The sequence below is a fragment of the Apodemus sylvaticus genome, chromosome 5, assembly GCF_947179515.1.
Source record: "Apodemus sylvaticus chromosome 5, mApoSyl1.1, whole genome shotgun sequence".
NCBI classification, from domain to species: domain Eukaryota; kingdom Metazoa; phylum Chordata; class Mammalia; order Rodentia; family Muridae; genus Apodemus; species Apodemus sylvaticus.
The window spans coordinates 65,186,236-65,200,201 of record NC_067476.1 but is presented as its reverse complement, the minus strand read 5'-3'; positions in this window follow the sequence as shown (position 1 = coordinate 65,200,201).

The window sequence follows — 13,966 nt, the reverse complement described above, 5'->3', positions numbered from 1 at the left end:
CTGTATGCAGGTTGGTTGGGTTGTTTGATTGGTTAACAAAAACCAGATCACTGGGGATTATTTTAACTGCAGACACCAAAGATTCCGACTCATGGGGAAATACTTTTCCAGGGCCCTTATGTCCTGTCATATAACTTGAAAATCTCCAGAGAGTTTGTGTAAAATGTTTATTATATAGTGACATCTCCAGTCACTATATAATATGTAGCTTTGAGTCAGATCAAAACCCTGCTGCAGTCTGGCCTTAAGCTCATGGTCTGTCTCCTCAGCGCTGGGACTATAGGTGCTGATTACCATGCTCAGCTACAGACTTGGTTTTCAAAGGTCTAGATCATGCCAGCCTAGTGCTAATCCCAGCACTCAGGTGACAGACAGCACCCTGGGCTATATAGCAAGACTTTGTCTCGGTCAATGAATCAGTTATTCATGCTCAGACCTAAAATTAAATTTTGAACTGACCTATACATGCCAAATATGGTTGGTTTGGTTTTTAAAGTGAAGCCTCACTGTATAGCTAACCTGACAATTTGGTCTTGAACTTGTGGCCATCCTTCCCAGGCGCTGAGATGATAGGCGTGTGCCACCATGCCTGATTTTCTGGGAAGTTTCCTGGCAGACTCGACAGTGCTTTAGAGGCAGCCCTCGTGACACTTCCCACTCATGTTAACATTAGGAAACTTTTGGGGTTTGTTCCTTCCCAGTGGCTCTCCTCAGGTTTTGTTTTGATTTTTTTCCTCCTGTTTTTTTCTTAACAACACCCCCACCACCACCATTTTTACTTTGTGTCTATGGGTGTTTTGTCTCCATGAATGTCTTGCATCACACACGTTGGACATGTGTCCAAAGAGACCAGAAGAAAGTATTGCATCCTCTGGGACCGGAATTACAGTAAATAGTTGTGAGCTGCTATGTGTGCTTATGTGGGTGCTCAGAGTAGACTCCAGGACCTGGAAAAGCAGCCAGAGCTCTTAACTGCTAAGCCATCTCTCCAGCCCCCTTTCCTGGTACTTTTAAAAAAGTTTCTCTCTCTCTCTCTCTCTCTCTCTCTCTCTCTCTCTCTCTCTCTCTCTCTCTCTCTCTCTGTGTGTGTGTGTGTGTGTGTATGCACGAGTGTGTGCATGCGTGCCAGTTGTGTGGTTTCTCTTGGTAGCCTCTGAGAGCTGAGTCATAGAATTACAGGCTGCTTAGGTGTGGGTAGTGAGACAGAATTTGGGTCTTCTAAACTGAAAGCAAGTGCTCTTAACTGTTATAACGGCTATCTCTCCACCACCACCCCCCTTAGTACTTTTTAAGCATTAGAGAATTTGTAGATCTACTTTTATGGACCTGAGTAAGTAAATAAGAATTACCTGTTCCTGGCGTGGTGGTGCACACCTGTAATCCCAGTACTTGGGAGGCAGAGGCAGGCGGATTTCTGAGTTTGAGGCCAGCCTGGTCTATAGAGTGAGTTCCAGGACAGCCAGGGCTACACAGAGAAACCCTGACTCAAACAAAAAAAGAATTACCTGTACTGTTTGTTGAAATTCCAAAACTGAGTGTAGTGAAACATGCCTATAATTGTAGGCATGTAAATGTTGGCACCATCCTGGGCTACATTGCCAGATTCTTAACTCAGAAAATAAAAAGACCAACCTTTCTCATAGCCCCTTTTTGGAATGGGCCTATATCCCTGAGGTAGAACAACTGCCTATGGCACAAGATCATAGTACTATATCAATACCATAATAAATTCCCGCATTTCACTTTGGAAATCGATTCATAAGTTGGTCTCATGAATCTGAATCTTGTAAAGTGACATAGGTTGATGTAGGTAGCTATCTAACACTGATATAGGACACTTGCTTGTTTTCTGTGTGGAACCCAGAATGACTGGCAAACTCTTGGCAATAGTAGTGAGTATGGGTAATAAGATAATTCATAAGAGAGAACAGCCGAGGCTGGGCCTGTGGCATCTAAGTTCTAGTACTTCTCTATCTTGCTAATCATCCAGGCAATTAATTACCAGGTTGATCCTGAATGTGGTGCCTTTTCAGGCACAAAGAATGTCCTGGATTATGAATTACTAAGCTGCTGGCTACAGTGTTTCAACTAGGGAGAAAGTGTTTTTGTCTTCCAAAGCCAAAGAGGTCAGGTGTGGAAATGAGTCATTCCAGAGAGAGGGCCTAGCTCAAAATTTGCAAGAAAGAAGATACTGCCTAAAGCAAACTTTGTTTCTCATAGAATAGACTTTTTGAGTTTTCTGCTACCTGTCCCTTAAAACATCAGTTGTTCAGTTGTTGCAGTCATGATTACTGGCAGACATAGAAGGCAAAGCTGGAGAAGTGAGGTAGTTTATTGCCATTAAGGATCTGTCCGCATCATTGTGACAATTTTTTGAGTTTTTCTTTTGTGTAGTATGTAGTGACCAGGGTCAAAAGCCATGAGTGAACTGTGTTGAGAGTTTTGCCCAAGTTCTTATGATTGGAGGAATTTCAGGCATTTTTGTATGCATGTGACAACTAGTCTTTCTAGTAGTACCTGCATGTCTTATTCTTGTCTTACTGCCATTCCCTGATTATCATCTTAAGCTCTGACGGACAAACAATCCAATGCTGTAATGTGCCCCAGGGAAGGGAATAAGGGTGGGACATCTGTTCATTCTCCAGTCGCGGTCAGTGCCTTTCTTGTCTTCGTCTTTTGTTTTGTTTTGTTTTGTCATTTTCAAACAAAATTTGTTTTCTCGATGCTCTCCACATCTTTCCTATCCCTTTGGCTCTCTTTGTTTTCATCTCAGTCCTTGTTCTAGGATTGATGTGGGGCCTTTTTTACTATTCAGGCTCTGCTTTAGGAAAGATGCTGTGGATTAGATTCCCTGAAAATGCTTTCCATACATGAAAGTAGGATGCTAGGTAATATATATTTTTTAAAAAATACTCTTCACTCCTGTCTTGTTGGGATTGAATTGAGGGCTTCATACATGGTAGGCAAATACTAACACTGAGCCACATCCAGCTGTGTGTGTGTGTATATATATATATATATATATATATATATATATAAATATATATGTATATATATATATAAAAGATAACTTTAAACATTGCTGAAGAGACACAAAATAAAGTTGATAAAACTAGCCTTACTCAGAGTGGTTGCCAAGCATACCTTAAGCTTCTAAGGAATGTGGGAAGGAGGGAGTCCACAGAAAGCCTAGCATAGAAATGAATAAATACTCATGACCAGATGGCTTGTTAATCAAACCTTGTGATCCAAGTTCAATGCTTGGAACCTACATAAATGTGGAGAGAGAGAAGCAATCTCATAAAGTGCATGCATACTTGTTAAGCAGCAACAAATAATCTATTGGGGGAGACAACAAAGAATTTATACTGATCTTGATAATTTGCAGTCCAAATTTTGACTACCTGTGTGACCCACAAACCAGTAAATAGGGACTTTGAAGTGGAACTTCATTGGTCATACTTCTAGAAGATTTACAGAAGCTAGTGTATTTCCTCTGAAGATTCAGAAACAACTCCTATAAACCTGAGTCAGGCCCTTAAGCTAGGCGTAGTAGTAAAAGAGCAGTGGAAATGGTAATAGAAGAAGCATAAGCCAATCCTTAAATACTTAAGATGTTGGCATGAGCATGGACTATCACAGGACATGGGTTAGGGTCATTGAGCGCCAGTGGTCAGAAGGCCTAAATAAAGCCCTGGTAGATGATGTGACCCTTACAGCATGTAATTAGTAAGAATGCTGGATAATGACTTGTAAGTTGAAAGGGTGATTAGTAGAATTCTATATGGAAGAAAAGTAAAGATGCTGATCAAAACATTTGTGAAATGTCCAAATTAGCTGTACTTGTTGAAGAATAGAAATAGGGCATGTGACTTCTGAGGAAAAGGCAAAAGCAGAAGGGTAGCTGAAATTGATACTTCACCTGATAAAATGAGCTAGGCCTAAGACTGCAGCAATAGGGGAGGAACATATGTCATCCCAGGGCTAGGGTTAGCATGCAACAGAGCATGAGTGGGAAGCAAGTACAGAAACTTGAAAGTATGAAAGTTTCCAAAAGGACAAAGTAACTTGAGTAAAGTTTCAGTAGCTACCATGTGAGTTGGTCATGTAAGCCTAAATGCAAAAGTAATACCCAAGTCTTGCTGCCTCATTTTATAAATTGCTTTTTTAAAAAAAAAAAGTATATATGCATGTGTTCATCTGTGTGCACACATGAAGGTCAGAGGCCAACTTCTATTACTGTCTGTTGGTTTCTATTTTTGTGGTGATCTCTTTCTGAACTTGAAGATTACTGATTGGCTAGACGGGCTGGCCAACGAGCTCCTGGGATGCACCTATCTCCATTCCCTAGTGCTGGGTTAACGTATAACAGAATGTGACAGCTGCTGAGAGTCTGAACTCTTGTCATTATGTGTACATAGCAAACACTTCCTCGGCTGTGAGATGTGCCTTCTTTGTTCAAAGACTGCTGCCTTTAGGGTAAGAGAGCCCGTAAGGAGCATTGTGCTATCCCAGGTCATTTGCACACCATTCATGATTTCCTGGGCTCCAGGATCTGTCTAAGGGCCATTAGCTGAAAATGTGGAATGCAGATGGTCCATCACCAAGAGACACATTTCCAGTAGACATTCCTACTTACATGGGGCATAGCTTAGACTGTACATGGGCTCCAGGTGTGCTACATACTGTCTTATTCAAATGCTGATTACTTTAATCCTCCTTTTTGAGGCTAGTGTCTAAGGTCTTTGAGGTCATTCAGAATGATAATGTATAAACTACTCAGCACCAAGTTCAGGCTCTGGTGCCTGGTTTCCTGAATTTAAATTCTCACTGTCATAGCTGTATAATCTCTGTTTTTTGTTTGTTTGTTTTTAATGTTTCTTTCATTCAGTGGTGCTGATTGAACCTACAGCCCTGCATATGCTAAGCAATCACCAAGGAATAATATACCCCGTTCTCTATAGCAGATTTCTTAATCATTCGTGCCTCTTGTCATGGAGCCTAATATGCACATAGGGTGAAAATAAAATGAGATTATGAATGGAATTGTACTTAAACTGTAATTGTCACCCTGATACCAAGTATGTTGTTACTACTATTCTTATTACCCTATTTTGAGATGGATTTCATTCACCACTGAATGAAAGAAACATTAAAAACAAAAACAAACAAACAAAAAACAGAGATTATACAGCTATGACAGTGAGAATTTAAATTCAGGAAGCCAGGCACCAGAGCCTGAACTTGGTGCTGAGTAGTTTATACATTATAAACTCTCTGTAGCCCAATCTGGTCTTGAACTCACAATAGTCTTCCTACCCTAACTTCTTTAGTGCTATGATTTCAGGCATGAGCCACCACACTTGACATACTACTTTATTATTATACCTATCATTAGATAGATAGATTATATGTATCTGTACATGCATATGTATTTGCTTATATTAATTAGATGATTACTTTGCTAAGTAAAGTATGTCTAACTACTTAAAGGATTATATCAAGAGCCACCCAAAATGACAATTAGTGTACATGTTCAGTTCCCAGATTAGGATAAGGTGGCATTAGTTATTTGATGGATAGTTGCACTTCTCTCATCTAGGTCCTATTCTAAATGTTTAGTAGAAATGATCTGTGCAGAAATTAAAGTTAGGATTTACAGATCACTTTATGGTAAGGCCAGGTGGAAGGAAGCGTCCAGCAAATCTAGTACTTTTAATAATAGGCTTTTTGAACATGATGGAAAGAAACTTTTTTTTTTTTCAAATACCAAGTTTTTTTGGATGTCTGAATCCTTGGGAGGTAAGGAAGTGCTCTAATCTGCATGCAGAGCCTATTAGAGCTATGAAAAGATTTAATTGAATGAAGTCACATAAAAAGCTACATATATTTGCTAAATACATTGCTATATGCTAGAACTTATTCTGGTTATAAAGGTTATCATGAGCACAGGCCCTTGTCTTTAAGAAAGCCAGAAAAAGAGTTTGAAATACTAATGCTACTAAATCACTGTTACAGAGAGCAGTATAAAGGAGGAAAGACTGCGTAACCAACTACAGGAAGCTGCATAATTTGAGGCAAGAGATAATGATAGCTTAGGCCACTGTGGCATATTATGAAAAAGATTACCAGTTCAAGGTCTATGTAATAATGATAGTAACAGCTGGTATCTCCCCCTCTCCTTCCCCTCCCTTTTCCCCTCCTTCCTTCACTTCCCCTCTCTTTCCCCCTCCCCATCTCTTCTCCTTTCTTCTCCCCTTCTCTTTCTTCCTCCCTCCCCCCACCCCCACTGTGGGCTTGAACTTGAGGCCTTGAGAGATCTAGGCAAGCTTTCCACCATTGACTTGTGTCCACATTTTCACTTCTGAGATAGAGTATCACTAAGTTGCAGGCTGGCCTTGCAGTTGTGACCCTCACTGAATCTAGTCCAGTGCTGGACTTACATGCCTGTACCCACACACCCTGCTAGTGCTTTTTCTGTATGACACTTTTTAAAGTCCTTTGTATATACTGACATTTACACCAACCCTGTATAGAAGGTAATGACATGAACATACAATACAAAACAATCCTAAGGCTGTGCTTTCTATTACATGTTTTTTTCCCCCTGCTTAATATTTACCACAACTTGCTGATTATCCATATTTTGGAGATCAAGAAACGAATTTTTTAGGGGGTGGGTTGGATTTGGTTTTTCTGAGACAGGGTTTCTCTATATAGCCCTGACTGTCCTGGAACTCACTCTGTAGACCAGGCTGGCCTTGAACTCAGAAATCCCGCCTGCCTCTGCCTCCCAGAGTGCTGGGATTACAGGCTTGCGCCACCACCGCCTAGCTATCAAGAAATGAATTTTTAGGTAGTTAACTAACTTGCCTGAGGTCTCATTTTTGTTGGTTTTCTTGTGCCCAAGAGTTCCCTTGGACTAATTTTGGAACCAAGGCTGGGTGTTCACGTCTTGTAATGGGTTTATAAGTCTGCACTATTATGTGTGACTCGGGGTGTTAGGGATTGAATGGAAGGCTTCATGCATGGTAGGCAGGTGCTTTACTACCTACTGACAGTGCTGCGTCTTTAGTACCATTTTATTTGTTTGCTCGTTTGTTGTTGTTGTTTTTGAGAGAAGGTCTTGTTGCTGCCCTGGAACTTGGAGTATAGACCTTGAACTTGGGGCAGTTCTCATTCCTCTGCCCACAGATTCTGGTAACCACCATGCCCAATCCTGAACCCTTTGTTTTTTAAACTACTGATCTCAATTGGGTCAAGGCAAAATTAAATGGAACAGAGGGTAGGACGCTGAGGATGAGTTAAGGATGCTATTCTGGGTGCTGGCTGGTATCAGCCACTAGCTAAAATAGGTAATGGTGATGAGTACAGAGCGGCTAGGCTCTGTGCTGTAGAATCCCAGAGAGGGCAGTTTCAATCTCTGTTTAACTCTCTTCCCCTGGGATATTAAACTTGGGTTCAGATTCTGAACGACAGAAATGAAGATAGCCATTTGTCAGGAAGCACAGTGTGCTGGACCAACCTGCCTCGTCCTGCGCTCTCTCACTGGTTCCATGGTCTCCACCTTCTCCTCCTTTTTCTTCCGCTGTCTCTCCAGTGGAAGGCTGGCACCCTGCTGTTGAGCTAACTCATGGGTCTTTGACTCAGAACTGGTGCTTCATCTTTGGCCCAGCAGACTTACTGCTGCAATCCAGACTTGCAAGGCCTATGTGGGACCAATGCAAGTGGTAACTGTGCCCTTACAGTGTAGCTCTCCACAGCAACACCCTGCCCAGCGTGGAGTAGGCTCCAAATGGGCAGTGTGCCTCGTAGCCACCAGCGATGGAGAGATAGTGCCCTATGTTGTCAGAGCCCTGTGTCCTGCAGAAAGGCATGTACCCTCAGACCTGTCACATCCCAACTCACACTACTACATATGTTGATTATTTTTACAGAATTTTGGCTTAGGAGCTAAAGTTCGCTTGGTGGTAGAGCAAATGCCTATTATGCATGGTTCTCTGAGTTTAATCCTCAGGTCAGACACACAAATTCTTTTTTTTAAAAACAGTTTTATATGATTTATTTATTTCTATTTTATGTACATTGGTGTTTTCCTGGCATGTTTATCTGTACGGTGGTGTTGGGTCCCCTGGAACTAGAGTTAGAGCTGCCATGTGGATACTGGGAGTTGAACCTGGGTCCTCTGGAAGAACGGCCAGATGTTTCTGAAACATCTCTCGAGCCCTGACATAACTTCTTAATCCGTAAGAATATAAATAACTATTTTTAAAGCAAAAGTTAGCAGGGTAGAGTTAACTGTTTCCTGTGCCACTCCTGTTGTCTGTTCCTTGTCTGTGCTTTCAGGTATCTTCCTTTTCCCACAACACAGACCTGCTCAGCAGTGGCCTCACATACTCTACATGCCGTGACATCTGTATATACGATCCCATTCACCCTGCCTTATGCTCCTAATGACTGGCTGTTTTACCATTAGTCTGTGTAACATTTTTATTTAGGCCTGTTTTTTTTTTTTTTTTTTTTTTTTTCTGCTTCTGAAGCACTCATTTCTGTCTGCTATGGAAACTGTACAGGCTGTGTCCTCAGGGGACAAGCCCTCCTTAAGATGAGCTGGTTGTGACCATTCTTGCTTACCCTTCCCTATGGTCCAGCTTGTCAGCCCCTTTACTTTCTTCTCCAAAAGATTTGAAAGGAAACTGTGCTCCTAGCCAGAGATGCTAAGCCTCCTCCCCTCATGTTCCCTTGAGAACATACCAAAAAGAAATTGTTTTTCTTTCTTCTTTTTTTGTTTTTTTGAGACAGGGTTTCTCTGTGTAGCCCTGGCTGTCCTGGAACTCACTCTGTAGACCAGGCTGGCCTCGAACTCAGAAATCCGCCTACTTCTGCCTCCCAAGTGCTGGGATTAAAGGTGTGTGCTACCACTGCCCATCTGTTTTCCTTTTAAATGTTTATTTTTATGTGTATGGGTGTTTTGTTTACATATGTACCTGTGCCCCACAGAGGCCATACGAGGGCCATGGATCCCCTGTAACTAATCAGAGACTGTTCTAAGCTTCTGTGTGGGTATCCGGATAAAGCTCAGTTCTTTATAAGAACATCAAGGACTTTTAACTGTTGAGCCATCTTTCCAGCTCTCAAAGCAGATTTGAGTTGCTTTAAATTGAAAATTAAGAGTTCTTAATTGAAAATAAGAGTTCTTCTACCTGGCATCTTTAGGCTTAATATTCCTGGCACTGTGTGAGTACAGAGTCAAGAGGGTTTGCAATTGAATCCTACCCAGTTGCTAGAAAGATACTATCTACATCTAACCAGGGTCTGATGCAGTCCTTAGGGATGACCCTAGCTCTTCCAGATTGTTATCACGGCTTCTGTCTAGTTTTGAGGCCCTGAGCTCTTCTTGCTAAACACAGGACTTAACTGAATACTTTTGTAACCTGGTTCTGGTTCAACTTTTACTTCCCATAGTACCCTTTAGTTCTGGTAACACATTCCAATAATGATTTCTTCATTCCCAGGTGCTTTGTAAATTGCATTATAATGGAACTGTTTAAGGAAAATGATCTCTTAAATAAAACCCCAACTTCTTTCCTATTTTATCCTGAAAATATTTGTCCAATAACTGTTTGATTCAGATGCTTGGGCATAAGGCTCCTCCTGTTTCTAAGGTAAGCACTGTCATAACAGTGGCCCTTAACCATTTAGCAGAGAGGCAGATGGTCAGAAGAGCAGCACACCATCTTTGAGGTGGACTGGGCTTATTAAAGGACAGCTAGGATTCTGCTCCTTGAAGATTCAAAGTCATTTAAGTCAGATGAAACACTGTGCAAAACCACAGAAATGCAAAAAGAATATAGCTTAGTAGACACTAAGTAGGCATAAGGAGCTTCTCTTCATAGAAACATTTTATCTAGTCAATGAAGTAGTTTGAAAAAAAGAATGTCATCATTGTGGAGTCCCTAATACCTAGGTCTTTTAGGCATTGAACGTCAGTTGTTGATATATAAAAAAATACCACCCATAAAGTTAAAGGAATCTGAGAGAGGGCATGGGTCAATGGTAGAGTTCTTGTCTCACATGTGTGGGGTCCTGTGTTTAGTCCCCAAGCTCAGCAAAGAAAACACTTAGCTTTGAGTCTGATCAAGCCTTTGGATTCAACTATTATTTAAACAGATAGGGAAAATTCTGAACTATATTATCACGATAACCCACTTTCTTTGATAAATTAATTACAATAAGAAAAGAGTGAAGAAAGGCCAATATTGCAGTCTCAATGCATGCCTAAGAACCCAGCCCTTGGGAGGAAGAAGAAAAGAGAGAGGATCAGGAGTGCACAGGTGTTCTCAGTGACAAATCGAGGCAAGGCCATCTTAGGTTACATGAGACTGTGTTCCAATCATGCCTCTCACAAAAGTACATTTTGTGAGATAATTGGACATTTCAACATAGAATGCTTGTTACAAAGGGATGATCATTTTTCAAGTGTGAGTTTGTGGAAAATACAAGATATCCCCTTTTGTATTTTCTGCTTTTTGAGACAGGATCTTTTACTGTTTGGGGCCTTTTTTTTTTCCTGGTATGGTTGCTTTTTTTACATTTAAAAAAAATAATTTTTACTTATTTTATTTTATGTGCATTGGTGTGGTGTTTTCCCTGTATCTTGTGTGAAGGTGTCAGATCCCCTGGAACTGATGTTATTGACAGCAGTAGTGAACTGCCACATGGGTGCTGGGAACTGACCTGGGTCCTCTGGAAGAGCAGTGAGTGCTCTAAACCATTGAACCTTCTTTCCAACCTGGTTGGTTAGTTTTCAGATATAGGATGATAAGATTTCAAAACAAAAGCAAAACCCAAGCCAGGCAGTGGTGGCACACACCTGTAATCCCAGCACTCTGGGAGGCAGAGGCAGGCGGATTTCTGAGTTCGAGGCCAGCCTGGTCTACAGAGTGAGTTCCAGGACAGCCAGGGCCATACAGAGAAACCCTGTCTCGAAAAAACCAAATCCAAAAAAAAAAAAAAAAACAAAAACAAAAACAAAAAACAGACTGGCGTTTATCTTACTCTGTAGCTGAGGATAACTTTAAACTTCTGATACTCCTGCCTCTGCATATAAGTATTGGGATCATAGGCATATGCCACCATTGAGGTATTTTGCTATATATTGCAGGCTGGACCTGAACTTAAGAACTTCCTGGTGGGGCAATGATGGTGCAATGCTTTTAATCCCAGTACTTGGGAGGCAGAGGCGGGCAGTTTTCTGAGTTCGAGGCCAGCCTGGTCTACAGAGTGAGTTACAGGACAGCCAGGGCTACACAGAGAAACCCTGTCTTAAAAAAAAAAAAAAAATCCAACCTCCCCCCCCCCCCAAGACAAAACCAACCCAGAAAAGCTATGATAGGAAATATATAAGTACTGTGGTGGCAGGGTAGATGGGGTGTAAATGAAATGAGGCTAGCCATGAACTAATCATTAAAGCTGTTAGATGCATGGAACTGAGGCACTGGGCCACGAAGCAAACATCAGGAAACACAGTGAAGACGGGCAGCAGTAGTACAGGTAGAGGTGGCTTTTGGGTTATGAGTTTCTTTTCCTGCCAAATGCAGGCAGAGATTAGGTTTCAAATTTCTATGAGACTGAGCATCTGGGATAGGGAATTCTGCAACAGTCCCAAGGATGGAGGAGGGAGGCTGAACCAGGGAGACTCCCTGGCACATTTTAGCAAGGTCAGTGCTGCGTTTAAGCTTTGTTAAACTTGGCTTGTTGGTAAAATTTCATTTATAAGCATGACAATTTAAAATTTTTGTTTATTGCTACTGGGTCATCTGGATACTTTAAAGGCTCTTACTTGAGCTGTATATCGCTGAAAATTGTAGTAGAGAGTAGACAGTGGGGAAATTGGCCACAACACCATCACAGTATTTGGCCCAGGAGGTAAATTTGTACACAGTAATTTGTGTTTAGGAAGACTGAAGGGAGGCATGGAAATCTTCTCGTGTATCAAACACCAAAGCCAGCCCCTCTGAGCAGCTGGATTGTATGGGCTGCAGCCCTGCCGGCTCCCTCCTGCTCTTCCCAGAGCACCTGGATTCACAGCCTTTCTCTGTGCTCTGTGCTCCATGACAATCAGGTAGGAAGGTAGGGTGTGATGCCGTGCTTGCTTCTCATGGCCACGCCATTTCTCATCCACAGCACCCCGTCTTAATACCACTATACCTTTAAGAAAGTTATCAATTGACAATTTCTATACATGAATACAGTATACCACAGTAACGTTTACCACCACACCTCTTTCTCTCTCCCCTAATCCAATGTACTGTTTAAATCCAATAACTGTTTAAATTCCAGACTACAGGACTCCAGCAGTTGCCCATCTTTTCTTTCTTTTCTTCAAACTTGAAATCTTTCCATATTGGAAAAGCCATTGTCTTGTTATCTCTCCTAAGCTGCAGTCTCTTTGATTTCTGTGCCTTTTTAAAAGTGCATGGAGACACACAAGCTGCCTGTGTCTAGTGAGAATAAGCTATCAACATTGTAGGCTTGCAGGAAAAACTCTTTTAGGTATATCATTGTGAGTCTGTCCATTGGCTTTTACGCCACTCTGCCTCATAGTTGTTGTGTGTATATTTTAACCCCAACTGCAGGGGTTAGTGTCTGAAATCTTGGTCCTCTGCCAGAGAGAACAACCATTTTCCTTTAGGGCTAGGGTATGAAGTCTCTTCTAGAGGAAGCCCTGGAGTCTGACGGTGGTGTTGAGTCTATGAATGATTGTGACTTTGGGGAGCCAGCCCCTGTCTGGAGTGCTCATCTCCGTGTTCTCTATGCTCCATGGACTCTATACTCACCTTGCCCCCATCGCAACTGTCCCCACCCAAGGATGCCTTGTGCTTCTGCACATGTTACTCAGTTGAATTAGCCTGTGTGACAGCCAGAGATCCAGTTAAAGGACTGGTAAATGGAATTAGAGGGGTACCATAAAGGATTTTGCAGAAACTGGATGTGTTGGCATACTCTGTAATCCCAGGACCTGGGAAGTGGAGGCAGGAGGATCACGATTCATCCTTAGCTACATAGTGAGTTTGATGCCAAACCATGCTACATGGGACTTGGTCTCACACAAAACAAGCTTGCCTTTCGGTTTGCTTGCATTTTTTAAGGCTACTTAGTCTACTGATAACAGCAGAGAAGGTTGTGCTGGGTCTTTTTGTTTTTCTGGCTGTACAATTTGAAAAATGCAATTGAAGGTAATTTACAGAGTATCAAAGAGTAGTTTTGTTTCATTTTTGTTTTTCTTAGCACAGGATAAGTACTTATAATCTTGGGTCTCTCCAACCAGAGGCAACCATTATTAACATCCTGTTATTCTTTTATCTGTTTTTTGCCCATTTAAAAATAATAAGATAAAGCTTATACAATACAGGTGATACAATTACCTGCCTTTTCTGCCCAGCATTGTTTCAGACATGTTTCTAAATTTATTCTTCAAAACCACTTATTTTCATGGCTATAAGACTATACCATTATTTATTTAATTTTTTCAGTTGTTGAATACTTAAGTATTATAACTATGTATAATATTATAAATATGCTTCAATAAACTTATTTCTGCCTAAATCTTTGTTTTCTGGATTTTTTTTCTTTTAAAAAATTTTTTTAATTCATTTTATTTAAGAAAAAATATGAAGATGTGAGTAAGCTTATAGCTGATTGGCCTGTGAGAAGTCACAGGAATCATAGGAAACAAGTTCTGCACATCAGCTGTCCTCCTGGCCTTTCCAAACAGACCAGAATCCAGTGTAGGAATCAAGTCAGGAAGACCTGTCCTAGAGAACAGGGAGCTGGCTGGTTCCTAAGGTCGCTCATATGGAAATAGCCAGTGAACCATGGTCTGGACAAAAAGACCTGCTCCCTAGTCCTGACCACAAGATAGATGGAGACACTGCCTGCATTTACTATGTGTTTGTGAATTTCC